General features: G+C 46.5%; 2 protein-coding genes across 9 annotated transcripts in view; one reads left to right on the forward strand and one right to left on the reverse strand.

Annotated features, from left to right (window-relative positions):
* Positions 1–6403, reverse strand: part of CFAP20DC (CFAP20 domain containing) — a 171430-nt gene extending 165027 nt beyond the window's left edge. For 5 of the 8 annotated variants that reach the window (XM_084634933.1, XM_084634932.1, XM_084634936.1 and 2 more), the window contains exon 1: positions 5428–5690. The gene's annotated coding sequence lies outside the window, so the exon portion shown is untranslated. Of the gene's footprint in view, positions 1–5427; positions 5691–6217 lie in introns of those variants that run through there. The other 3 variants (XM_084634935.1, XM_084634931.1, XM_084634930.1) reach the window with 3 other exon arrangements.
* LOC311524139 (uncharacterized protein) overlaps positions 6252–13259 on the forward strand; it is a 31634-nt gene continuing 24626 nt past the window's right edge. The window contains exon 1 of the mRNA XM_084634940.1: positions 6252–6332. The gene's annotated coding sequence lies outside the window, so the exon portion shown is untranslated. The remainder of the gene's footprint in view (positions 6333–13259) is intronic.

The raw sequence follows: 13259 nt of genomic DNA on the forward strand, positions 1-13259 counted from the left end.
GAAGACAGGATACTGGGTTAGATGGACCGTTGGTCTGACCCAGTATGGCTGTTCTTATGTAATTAAAGATTGTATCATGAGGCAGATACACAAGGGGCAGAATTAAGATACCCCAGATAACCCTAATTCTGATGCTTGTCTTTGCAAATTTGATGTTCCTTCACTTCTTTTAAGTCAGCACTTACTGGGGCACCAGAATACTCACTTTTAATGAACTAAAGAGTCTTTCACCTGCAAGCCACCAGTTTAAATCCAGCCTAGCGCTCTGTAGAGCTTGAAAGTTGTTTCTATCTAATGGATATCTGGTGACTACTCTACAAGATGAGGTTGGTGGGTCTCATTTCCAGCTCCTACATCCATAAACTCCCCACTGCACATTCCACTGATTGTCAGACTCAACTGAGGTTAAGAACTGCAAAGGCCATGGAGATGAGGCTACCCCAGTTGGACCTAGAGGAAGTTTCCCCCATATCCAGGTTAAGGCAAGCTGGAAGGGCAGTGTGGGTTGGAAGCTTGCTGTGCAGAGAAACAGAAGATTTCATTTGCTAGGGATGAAACTAATGCCTTTCACCAGTACTAAATCCACAGAATTTTTTAAAGCTGAGATTTAGCAATATGCAAATTAGCTCATTACATAATCTGAATAACGTCACATGGAGTTGCCAAAAAAACCTAACAACTATGCTGGTCCTAATTAATAAAAGGAGTCTTGTCACTTACTTCAGTGGAAGTCAGATCACACCCAAGTAGAGCAAGCAAACTTGTGTCTGGCCAAACTACATAAACTCACTCATCTCACACAGCTTTATTATTGCTGTGAACATATAAATGAAATGATAGTTTTTTCTAAAATATAAATATACAGAGGAACATACTGCAATACATTTTGCTTATATATTACCTACTTGTAATATTTTGAGTGCTTGCATTAACTTAATAGAAAAGACTACAATTAATTTTATTTTCTGCATGAGGATTGGTAGCTATTGGAGATACTAAACATAAAATGAATGACAATTTTTTTATAGCGTACATACTATGATAATACTAAGTGGCACATCTGTGAGGCACTAAATGTCATTAGTCTCTAATATCCTGGGACCAACACAGATACAACTGCACTGCAAACACTAGTGGAACATAAGACTTTCCCAGATGGGTTTCCATACTATAGTCCTATATTGGGCATGACATTCATGCATTGCAAGGATTGAAACGCAACAGTTAATGGAACTGTCTGAGTTATGATAATATATGCTTTAAGCAGAACATTCTAGGAAAATTGAGATTTGCACCTTCTTTCATCCCCACACCTCTCAAAAAAATCTTAATTTTTGGACCGACAAAAATGCTTAAAATCCAGATAGACTAGAGTTTTTGGAAAAACTACGGTATCTTGAAATTTAAAGTCCTCCAGTTTTTAAAATTTTTTTCAAATAAACAAACACCTTTATAGAATGCTATAAAAAAAGAAGTATTCTCTCATTTTTCAACCAGGGATCAAAATTCTTATTTTATTGCCCTACAGCATGTACTTTTAGTATAGTGCATCTGTCCAACTGGGGACACAGAATCTGCAGCATCAAAGTCAATGATAGACTATCAGGAAGGCAGTTATAAAATTATGTCACACTATAAGATGTATTCATTTTCCCTACTAGGACTTATTTTACAGTGCTCCTGATCTGCACACTAACTTTTTAAAAAAATCATTAGTTTCACAATTCTTTCCACACCGTAAAACAAAATACAGCATACTCCCATTTATCTGAATGGCATGGGAGACACAGATTTTATTTGGATATTGATAGTGTAGGAGCCATAGAGCAGTGGGTGGCCTCCCACAGAGCCAGGGGCTTGTTGTCATCCTCCTCCTCGCAGCCCTGGCTGTGGGTCTCTGCTTTGCCCTATTGAGACCACAGACTCTCCCACCTGCATCTTTTGACTGCAGGGATCAGGTCTCACAGGCCCTATGGCACTGCAGGGAGCCCTCTAAAACTCTGCTGTCATGGCCTGATTCACTCACTCCAACAGGTTTCAGAGTAACAGCCGTGTTAGTCTGTATTCGCAAAAAGAAAAGGAGTACTTGTGGCACCTTAGAGACTAACCAATTTATTTGAGCCTAAGCTTTCATGAGCTACAGCTCACTTCATCGGATGCATACTGTGGAAACAAGGGGAAACAGGTTACCTTGCATAATGACTTAGCCACTCCCAGTCTCTATTCAAGCCTGAGTTAATAGTATCCAATTTGGAAATGAATTCCAATTCAAGAGTTTCTCCCTGGAGTCTGGTTTTGAAGTTTGAAGAGAGTGATCACTTTAGATAAGCTATTAACAGCAGGAGAATGGGTTTGTGGGGGGAGAGAAAACCTTTTGTAGTGGTAAACACCCATTTTTTCATGGTTTGTGTGTATAAAAAGATCTTCTGTACTTTCCATAGTATGCATCCGATGAAGTGAGCTGTAGCTCATGAAAGCTCATGCTCAAATAAATTGGTTAGTCTCTAATGTGCCACAAGTACTCCTTTTCTTTTTTCTACTCACTCCAACATAACAGTATATACCCTAGGGTCCCTCATTACCTTCATCCACCACCACCATTTTAGACCCAAATATATCTCTATCCAGCACCGATGGCATTTCCCCTACTATTTACTCTTTACGTCAGAACTTTTGCCACATAATCTTAGTTTTATGATCTGTCACCATTTACGTGCAAGAAATGAATTCCGTATCTCATTGGTAAGGCTGCGAGTCTGTCACGGAGGTCATGGATTCCGTGACTGTCTGTGATCTCCATGATTTCTGCAGCAGGGGTTTGGATATGTGGGTGGGGACTCATACCACAATCCTGTAAACACATATGTACATGCTTAACTTGATTCATATGAGCAGTCCCATTGACTTCCATAGGGGTATTCACAAGAGTAAAGTTATGTGCATGTGTTTGGAAGATTGGGGTTCTAGAATTTCGTAAACAGTATTTGTTGAAGATATGCTACAAAGTTAATTTGTAGCTAGTACTTTTGACAGGGAAAGGAGACTTTAGTATAAGACTGTTAATACATATAACTCAGCATAACAGTCCTAAAGTTAATGCTGATTTATGATAGGCTGGAACACAACAGAGAAAGCAGTTAATCATAGATGAAAGGTTTTAACATCTTCTAGACAAATGAAGTCTACATACTGAATATTTAAAACGAGGTCCATCACATTGCTATATATTTTCTCAAAATACAAGTTAACATATCAGATGTATATTAATATCCTTTTTTACCCACACCAAGACTATCAATGTTTCAATATAAAAACAAAGTAAAAAATAGTCTTTACAGAAAACTGCAGGATATAACAATGAAACACCTGTTTATTTTATAAGTTAAAGCTACGAACAATTGTTTGCAATACATGTTACGTATGAGCTCAAACACCAATACCAATAATAAATGAGTCCCTTTGTCTACAAAGTTCTCAAGCTTTCAGATGAGTGCTATTGTACTTTTCAGCAAATGAAACATTTTAATGAACATAGCTTGATGTCATCCATACTGTATAAGTCTAGTAAGTTTAACTCATTACATTTATAGCATCAAAGATTCCTACAAAACCTGGACTCATCGTTAACACCAGGATAAAGCACCAAAGACTAGACAGCAGAGAAGAATCCTGGCTCAGGCAACAGCATACAATAGGTTGGGTTGTCATTCCCATCACTGATATGATTTTTAGGAATCATATAAATCCTGCATTCTATAAGCATGGAGCTAGAAACTGCCAACATCCACACACCACTCCTTGTCTGTTTTCAGCATTGTACAGTGCAATACCGAATTAGAGAGGAGCCCAAAGCAAAACCCAGAGCTGAACACCAATTTGGGGGGACAGTTTTGGATCCTTATCCAAATATTATGGCTCGAGTTTATCTCATGTACATACTGGACGTATGCATTTCAATAACAGTTCTTTGGGTTCTTTGGCATGGGGGTGTCATCCCATATTTTAGTTTGTATGTTTTATTCACTTACTAGATAACTATATTTTATATTCATGCCTCCCTCCCCATAAAGGAATAGACATTTTAGAGCACTTCACCACGCATTTCAACAGAGTGATTGATGTTCTGATACACAGCAATGACATTTTAAGGCACCGCCATTGCAGTTAATTGTGACAGGCTGCCATCCTATAAAATACCCCCTTGCAATGGCAAAGCACATACGTTTCCATGGCAATACTGAAGAACAGCTGAACTACCTGTCCACCACAGCCTGGCCAGATCCAAGGTCAGAGAGGGTTAATATCCCCACCACCACTGCTCATGTGGGGAAATACAGAGGGGCTCGGAGGGGCTCACCTGTGGGGACCATTGCGAGGGCACAGAGAGGACAGCACCAAGCAAGGTCTCACCTGCAGGGGGGTTTCACCTTGGGGAGTGCATGAGCATCTCACCTGGGGCACTGTATCTGGGAGGGGAAGCATCTCACCTAAGTTTCTCACCCGGGCAGTGTATGAAGGGGATGGGGGTCTCACATAGGGGAGTGTGTGAGAGAAGCTGGGAAGAATGTCTCCTCTGAGGGAGTGTGTGACAAGGCAGGGGTTCTCACCTGAGGGAGTGTGCATGGGGGGGGGGCATGCACCACACCTGCGGGGGGGGTCTCACCTGGGCAGTGTGTGAAAGGGGAGAGTGCTTCACCTGCCGGGGGTCTCATCTGCAGGCGTGTGCATGGGGGGGGGCACGCACCGCACCGTGGGGGGTTCTCACTTGGCGGGGGGGGGTGTGTGTGTGTGTGGTGTGTGAGAGGGGAGAGTGCATCACCTGCCGGGGGTCCGCACTGGGGGGAGTGTGTAACAGGGAAGAGTGCTTCACCTGGGGGAGTGTGCAGGGGGGGGTTTCTCACTTGGCGGGGGGGAGCATTTCACCTGCGGGGGGGGTTCTCACTTGGCGGGGGGGGTAGCGCGTCACCTGCGGGGGGGGTTTCTCACTTGGCGGGGGGGGGAGCATTTCACCTGCGGGGGGGGGGTTCTCACTTGGCGGGGGGGGGGAGCGCGTCACCTGCGGGGGGGGGTTCTCACTTGGCGGGGGGGTAGCGCGTCACCTGCGGGGGGGGGTTCTCACTTGGCGGGGGGGGAGCATTTCACCTGCGGGGGGGGTTCTCACTTGGCGGGGGGGGAGCATTTCACCTGCGGGGGGGGTTCTCACTTGGCGGGGGGGCGAGAGGGGAGAGCGCGTCACCTGCGGGGGGGGGGGTTCTCACTTGGCGGGGGGGTAGCGCGTCACCTGCGGGGGGGGTTCTCACTTGGCGGGGGGGGAGCATTTCATCTGCGGGGGGGGTTCTCACTTGGCGGGGGGGTAGCGCGTCACCTGCGGGGGGGGGTTCTCACTTGGCGGGGGGGGGAGCATTTCATCTGCGGGGGGGTTCTCACCGGGAGGAGTGTGCGCGGGGGGGGCGGGGCCCCTCACCTGCGGGGCTCGCCTCTCACCTGGGGGAATCACGTCACCCCCGGAGGAATCCGCGCCCACGGCAGAGCTCACGCGCTGCGCCTGCGCGGCCCAGGGCCCGGTCTCCGCGCGGCGACGGGGGTGGGCGGAGCTTGAGGCCGCTCGTGCCCGCCCGCCCGTTTACACAGGCGGCGTGCGGCGACGCGTGCCGGGGGGCGGGGGTGATCGCCGAGTTATCGATAGGCCCCAGCATCGTCCCCCCCCCACCCCGCCCCAGCCAGGCGAGCCTCCGCCTCATTCCTGGCTCGGCCCGCAGGCAGCGCCCCCGCCCCCGCCCCGCTGCCGGGCACAGCCGAGGGCGGTGGCCCCCGCGCCCGCTGAGGGAAGGGCGGCGGGGAGCGGGCTGGGCGCGCCGCGGGGCTGCCGAGGGTGGGGCCGCAGAGGAGGCGGGCCGGGAAAGGGGAGCCTAGCGGGGAGGCCCAGCACGGGGTGACTGCAGCCGTGGCCCCCCTCCCCCCCCCCCGTGGCCGGCGCGGGCTGGCTGCGCGGGAGGGGAGAGCCTGGGGTGGGAATCCCCGGGCCCGGGGCGGACTTGGCCCTCGTGACCCGGGTGGCGGTTGGGAGCCGGCGCCCCGCAGCGGGGCCTCGTGCCCGCGTGTGGCGGGGCGGCCTGCGGGGGCCCGCCCCCCCCTCCGCCCCCCCCGAACGCTGCCTGGGCCCGCGCGCAAGGCCCGGGGCGCGGGGGTGTCCGCGAACCGCTCGCCCGCTCCTGACCCGGGCTCCCCGCGGGCTGCGCCCCGCCCGCCCCGGCTGTGCTGCGGCGAGCCGGAGAGCGACTGTCGTCGGGTCGCGGGTTTCCAGGCCACTGGAGGCGGCGTGCAGGTGCCCGGTGTGTTTCCCCAAAGAGCGGCGGCTGGAGGAAAGGGCCCCGTTACTGTAACATCACGGGCAAACGCAGAGATTTTCCACTGCGTGCGTCCCATGAAGTGAGCTGTAGCTCGGGAAAACTTAGGCTCAGATAAATTGGTTAGTCTCTGAGGTGCCACAGGTCCTCTTTTTCTGTTTGTAAATTTGATTCCGATTTCAGTCCCACGCTCTTGTAAGGGTAGTTCATTTGATAGCTCTGTTTATTCCGAAAGGTTTATTGCCTTTTCATAGGAATATAATTTCAGTCTTTTTTTTTTTTTAAGGTATATAGGATCATTCTTACTGAGAGGAGAATTCAGTAACCCATCCCTGGTTAAAAGAACAGGAGGACTTGTGGCACCTTAGAGACTAACAAATTTATTTGAGCATAAGCTTTCGTGAGCTACAGCTCACTGCATCGGATGCTTTCAGTGGAAATGCATCCAGTGATTAAATTTAATCAATCCTGGTTGATTATTGAATTTAATTCTACCCTACTAAGAAGCTGTGGAACTTTAAGGATTATAGTATTGTCCGGGTAGGGAGAGGGGAAGAGTTAAATCAGTTATGAAACCTATCTGGCTGTCTCATGTTACCTTGGGATTTTAGAAGACATGGTGTCCTGTGCTGTATTACCACAGAATAGGTTGTATTGATCAGAGTTTGTTGGGTGCTAAAGAACAGAAGAACAGCCATACTGGGTCCAACCAATGGTCCATCTAGCCCAGTATCCTGTCTTCTGACAGCCACCAGTGCCAGGTGCTTCAGAGGGAATGAACAGAACAGGCAATTATTGAATGAGCCATCGCATGTCGTTCATTCCCAATTTCTGTCAGTCAGCGGCTAGGGATACTCAGAGCATGGGGTTGCACCCCTAACCATTTTGGCTAATAGCCATCGCTGCGACCTATCCTGCATGAACTTACCTAATTCTTTTTTGAACCTAGTTATACTTTTGGTCTTCACAACATCTCCTGGCAATGAGTTTAACTGGGTGACTGTGTGTTGTGAGAAGAAGTACTTCCTTTTGTTTGTTTTAAACCTGCTGCCTCTTAATTTAATTGGGGGACTCTTGGTTCTTCTGTTATATGAAGAGGTAAATAACACTTCTGTACTCACTTTCTCGGTACCATTAATTATTTTATAAACCTCTCTCATATCTCCTTACAGTGGTCTTTTTTCCAGTTTGAAAAGTCCCATTCTTTTTAATCTCCCCTCGTTCGGAAGCTGTTCCACACTCTTAATCATTTTTGTTGCCCTTTGCTGTACCTTTTCCAATTCTGATATTTTGAGAAGTTAAGGACAACCTTAATGGTAAAATTGGTACAGTTTACTAAATAACAAAAATAGTTTACAGAGTTAGGACTAAAGAGAGAAGATGTTAGCTTCCAAAGAAGGGTGAAAGAACTGTTAGGCTGATTTGGGGAGACAACAGATGGTAGTGGAACTCTGTAGTTTAAGCTAAAGTGATGTTAAATTCATTTCACACAGCTCTGTCGAAAGAGTCTGAAGCTTATGTGACAGGAAGGCAGGGCCTGAAGTTCTGAAAAATTCCACAAAAAGCTAAGACTTGGGCAGAAAAGCCTAAGGTTAATCAGGTAAGTGTAGCAAGCAGCTGTGATGTGGGGAAGCAGCTATGTGCCTGTTCAGGACAAAACTGACCAATAGGCCTTTTGCCAACCGCAATGAGTGATGATTAAATGGAGACACTGGGAGAGGGAAACATTATAATTTAATTATGTATTTATTTAGATTTCTACCAGTTTGTACCAAAAAGGCACCTAACCTTTGCTCTAGGCACCTTGTGACTCACAAATTACAGTTAATCAATGTAAAAACCAGAAAGTAACCAACCATCATAAAACTTAGCCCCAGTGTAGACTAAGTAGCCTGTCATGCTTCTGAGGTGTGATTGGTAGCAATATATTTATAATGACTGCTATAGAATTTCTTATTAGTTCAATAGCCATCTTCACCTGTCTTAGACCACTGTTTTCTTTTTCTTTAACTGCTCACTTTACTGCTATATTTGAATTGTTTAAATATTGCATGGTTACTAATTCATGATGATGTATAAACATCAGGATTGGAAATTAGGCCACTATACAGTATACATTGACTAGAACGTCTAAAAAGGGTGTGTTTAGCTTTTTGTAAGTGCTTGACTAATAATTTTTTAGGAAAAATGTGAATTTGTCTCTTACCTTCTGGTACACTTCTACTATGCTCTAAACTTAACCCAGTTCACTTCACAACCTGTTTCAATGAACACACGTTTTTCACCTTAATATATAATAGGAAACACCAACATATGGACTCCCTTTCCTGTTGGAAAGATCCCAAGCACAATATGGGGTTAGTTCTCCTGTCTTTTGAATTAAAATACAAATGTAAGCTGCATTATGTTGGGAACTGAATTGACTTAATTTAGATTATTCAGTGTGCTACAGAATATTTGATATGTGATATTAAAAACAGGCTTCTTTAAAGGCCCCCCCCCCCCATGGATATATCATGGCTCAATAGCCATGGGAATATTACTGTAATTTTTTTCACCTACTCCTGACTCGGACTTATATGAGAGCATCAGTTAGGCTTGGAGCAGCCTGCCCGTTAATGTATGCCAAGTGGCCTCCCCTGCTGTGTAAAGCTCCATTTCAGCTGTAATGACAATTTGTCAGCTTGTTCTTTACTGCGTTGTTTTGAATTGGCCCTACCTGTGCCTTTTCAGACTGTCATCTCTTCCAGTTTGGGATTCCCTTATCTGACTGTTGCAATTTATCTCCTGTAAAAGGCTGTGTACACTTATATTGCACCATAACTAATAAATAGTAATCCTAATGACAAAGTAAGAAAGCATCTTGTCATCCTACAGGAGGTCCCAAAGCTCTGTGCTATCATTCCAGATTTACTGAGTCACTGGCTAGAGCAGAGTTAGAAGAGAGAGGGATTATGAGTTATAGTGGAAACTGCAAACTTCCTTTGAAGTAGTAAGTAAAGAGAAATACCATCTGTGAATGGATTGAGTTATTCTTTCTGGCTGTTAATATATTTTTTACAAAATCAAGAATCATATCATGTCTCTTCTCATCACATAATAAAATCACAGACATGTAGGGCTGCATGAGACCACAAGAGGTCATCTAGTCCCGCACAAGAGGTCATCTAGTCCCGCTCCCTGTGCTGAGGCAGGACCAACTATACCTAGACCATCCTTGATAGGTGTTTGTGGAATTCCCATCACTGGAGGTTTAGACAACCTACCTTGGAAACATTTTCCAGTGCATAACTATCCTTCTAGTTTTTCAAATATCTAACCTAAATCTCCCTTGCTACAGATTAAGCCTATTATTTCTTGTCCTACCTTCAGTGGGCATGGAGCACAATTGATCAGTCTTCTTTTGAAGAGCCCTTAATATATGTGAAGACTTATCAGATCCTCCCTTAGTCTTCTTTTCTCAAAAGTAAACACACCCAGTCTTTTTTTTAACCTTTCCTCATAGGTGTGGTTTTCTAATCTTTTTTTATCATTTTTGTTGCTCTCCTCTAAGCTCTCTCCAGTTTGTCCTCATTTTTCTTAAAGTGTGGGCCCAGAGCTGAACATAATAGTCTATCTAAGGCGGTGGTTGCCAATCCGTCGATCCTGGAGCCTCTGCCAGTCGAGAGTGATCGGACAGGTAAAAGTCCAGCAGGGCTCAGGCAGGCAGGCTGCGTGCCTGCCTGCCGTGGCCTCACGCCACTCCCAGAAGTGGCTGGCTGCTGGCACATCTCTGCAGCCCCTGGCGTGGGAAGGGGAGAGGCAGCTCCGCACCCTGCCCCCAGCAGTTTGCGGGCACGGGCAGTGCATGGAGACCTGCTGCCCCACTCCCCCTGCCAGGGGCCGCAGAGATTTGCCAGCAGCCAGCCGCTTCCAGGAACGGCATGAGGCCAGGGCAGACAGGCAGCCGGCATGAGCCCTGATGCGCCTCCCTCCTGCACCCCAATCACCTGCACCAGCCCAGAGCCCCCTCCAACACAAAACTCCTTCCCAGACCCCTCACCCTCTCCTGCACCTCAATCAACTGCCCCAAGCTCAGCCAATGCACACCCCACATTTGAGAATGCTACACTGATTTGTGACCATCCCTGGAGGATTTTGGATCTATAAACCACAAATGATACTAATAAAATCTAAAATTCATGAAATGTCCAGTGGATTCTATGAGATTAGGTGCACTGTGCCCATATGACCCCTGCAGCCAATCTCCCTCCCAGAGCTTGCACCCTTTACTCCTGCACCCCAATCTTCTGCCCCAGGCTCAGCCCAGAGCCCCCTCTCACACCCTTGGCCCCAGCCCAGAGCCTGCACCCCCTTTTGCACACCTCCTCCAGCCCGGTGAAAGTGAGTGAAGGGTGGGGAAGAGAGCGATGGAGGGAGGGGGGAATGGAGTGAGTAGGGCGAGGCCTTGGGGAAGGGGCAGGGTAGATCCTGGGTTGATGTTAAATTCAAAAAGTGATCTTGTATGTGAAAAGGTTGGAGACGACTGATCTAAGGCCTTACCAATGCCAAGTAGAGTGGGACAGTTACCTCCATTGGCCATTATCTTCGAAAACTCGTGGCAATCGGGGGAAGTCCCAGATGACTGGAAAAAGGCTAATGTAGTGCAGAAGAAGGAAGATCCTGGGAACTACAGGCCAGTTAGCCTCACCTCAGTCCCCGGAAAAATCATGGAGCAGGTCCTCAAGGAATCAATCCTGACGCACTTACCTGAGAGGAAAGTGATCAGGAACAGTCAGCATGGATTCACCAAGGGAAGGTCATGCCTGACTAATCTAATCGCCTTCTATGATGAGATTACTGGTTCTGTGGATGAAGGGAAAGCAGTGGATATATTGTTTCTTGACTTTAGCAAAGCTTTTGACACGGTCTCCCACAGTATTCTTGTCAGCAAGTTAAAGAAGTATGGGCTGGATGAATGCACTATAAAGTGGGTTGAAAGTTGGCTAGATTGTCGGGCTCAACGGGTAGTGATCAATGGCTCCAAGTCTAGTTGGTGTCAAGTGGAGTGCCCCAGGGGTCGGTCCGGGGGCTGGTTTTGTTCAATATCTTCATAAATGATCTGGAGGATGGTGTGGATTGCACTCTCAGCAAATTTACAGATGATACTAAACTAGGAGGAGTGGTAGATACGCTGGAGGGTAGGGATACGATACAGAGGGCCCTAGACAAATTGGAGGATTGGGCCAAAAGAAATCGGATGAGGTTCAACAAGGATAAGTGCAGGGTTCTGCACTTAGGACGGAAGAACCCAATGCACCGCTACAGACTAGGGACCGAATGGCTAGGCAGCAGTTCTGCGGAAAAGGACCTAGGGGTGACAGTGGACGAGAAGCTGGATATGAGTCAACAGTGTGCCCTTGTTGCCAAAAAGGCCAATGGCATTTTGGGATGTATAAGTAGGGGCATAGCGAGCAGATCGAGGGACGTGATCGTCCCCCTCTATTCGACATTGGTGAGGCCTCATCTGGAGTACTGTGTCCAGTTTTGGGCCCCACACTTCAAGAAGGATGTGGATAAATTGGAGAGAGTCCAGCAAAGGGCAACAAAAATGATTAGGGGTCTAGAACACATGACTTATGAGGAGAGGCTGAGGGAACTGGGATTGTTTAGTCTGCAGAAGAGAAGAATGGGGGGGGATTTGATAGCTGCTTTCAACTACCTGAAAGGGGGTTCCAGAGAGGATGGTTCTAGACTATTCTTAGTGGTAGAAGAGGACAGGACAAGGAGTAATAGTCTCAAGTTGCAGTGGGGGAGGTGTAGGTTGGATATTAGGAAAAACTTTTTCACTAGGAGGGTGGTGAAACACTGGAATGCGTTACCTAGGGAGGTGGTGGAATCTCCTTCCTTAGAAGTTTTTAAGGTCAGGCTTGACAAAGCCCTGGCTGGGATGATTTAATTGGGGATTGGTCCTGCTTTGAGCAGGGGGTTGGACTAGATGACCTCCTGAGGTCCCTTCCAACCCTGATATTCTATGATTCCTGTGTCTTACATGTGACACTGTTAATACACCCCAGAATATTAATCTTTTTTACAACTGCATTACATTGTTGACTCTCATTCAGTGTGATCTGCTATAACTTCACATCCTTTTCGCAACAATACTGCCTAGTTAGTTATTCCCCATTTTCTATTGTGCATTTGACTTTTTTGTTCCTTAGTGTAGTACATTGCACTTGTCTCTGTTGAATTTAATCACATTGTTTTCAGACCAGTTCTTCAATTTGTCATGATTATTTTGGATTCTAATCCTACCTTCTAAAGTGCTTGCAACGCCTCCCAGCTTGGTGTGACCCACAAATTTTATAAGCATACTCTCCATCCCACACTCCAAGTCATTAATATTGAATAGTACTGGATACAAGACTGACCTCTGTGGAACTCCACTACATGCCTCCTCCCCCACCCAGTTTGATAGTGAACCATTGATGATTATTCTGAGTACAGTCCTTTAACCACTTTTGCATCCACCTTATAGTAATTTCATCTACACCACATTTCCCTAGTGTGCTTATGAAAGTGTCATGTGGAACTATGTCAAAACCCTTTCTAAAAAAAAAAATCAAGATAAATCACGTCTACGGCCCTCCTATCCGGTGGGCCAGTAACCCTGTCAAAAAGGGAAATTAGGTTTGTTTGGTAAGATTTGTTCTTTACAAATCCATATAGGCTATTGTTTATCACCCGTTTATCCTATAGGTGGTTTCAAATTAATTAATAATTTGTTCCAGTATCTTTCCAGGTATGGAAGTTAGGCTGACTGGTCTATAATTCTCTGGGTCCTCTTTGTTCCCCTTTTTAAAGATAAGTACTGTTTGACTTTCTTGAGTCCTCTGGGACCTCACCTATCCTCCATGAGTTCATAGAATCCTA

Source organism: Lepidochelys olivacea, assembly GCF_965140295.1.
Source record: "Lepidochelys olivacea isolate rLepOli2 genome assembly, chromosome: 7".
Lineage (NCBI taxonomy): Eukaryota > Metazoa > Chordata > Testudines > Cheloniidae > Lepidochelys > Lepidochelys olivacea.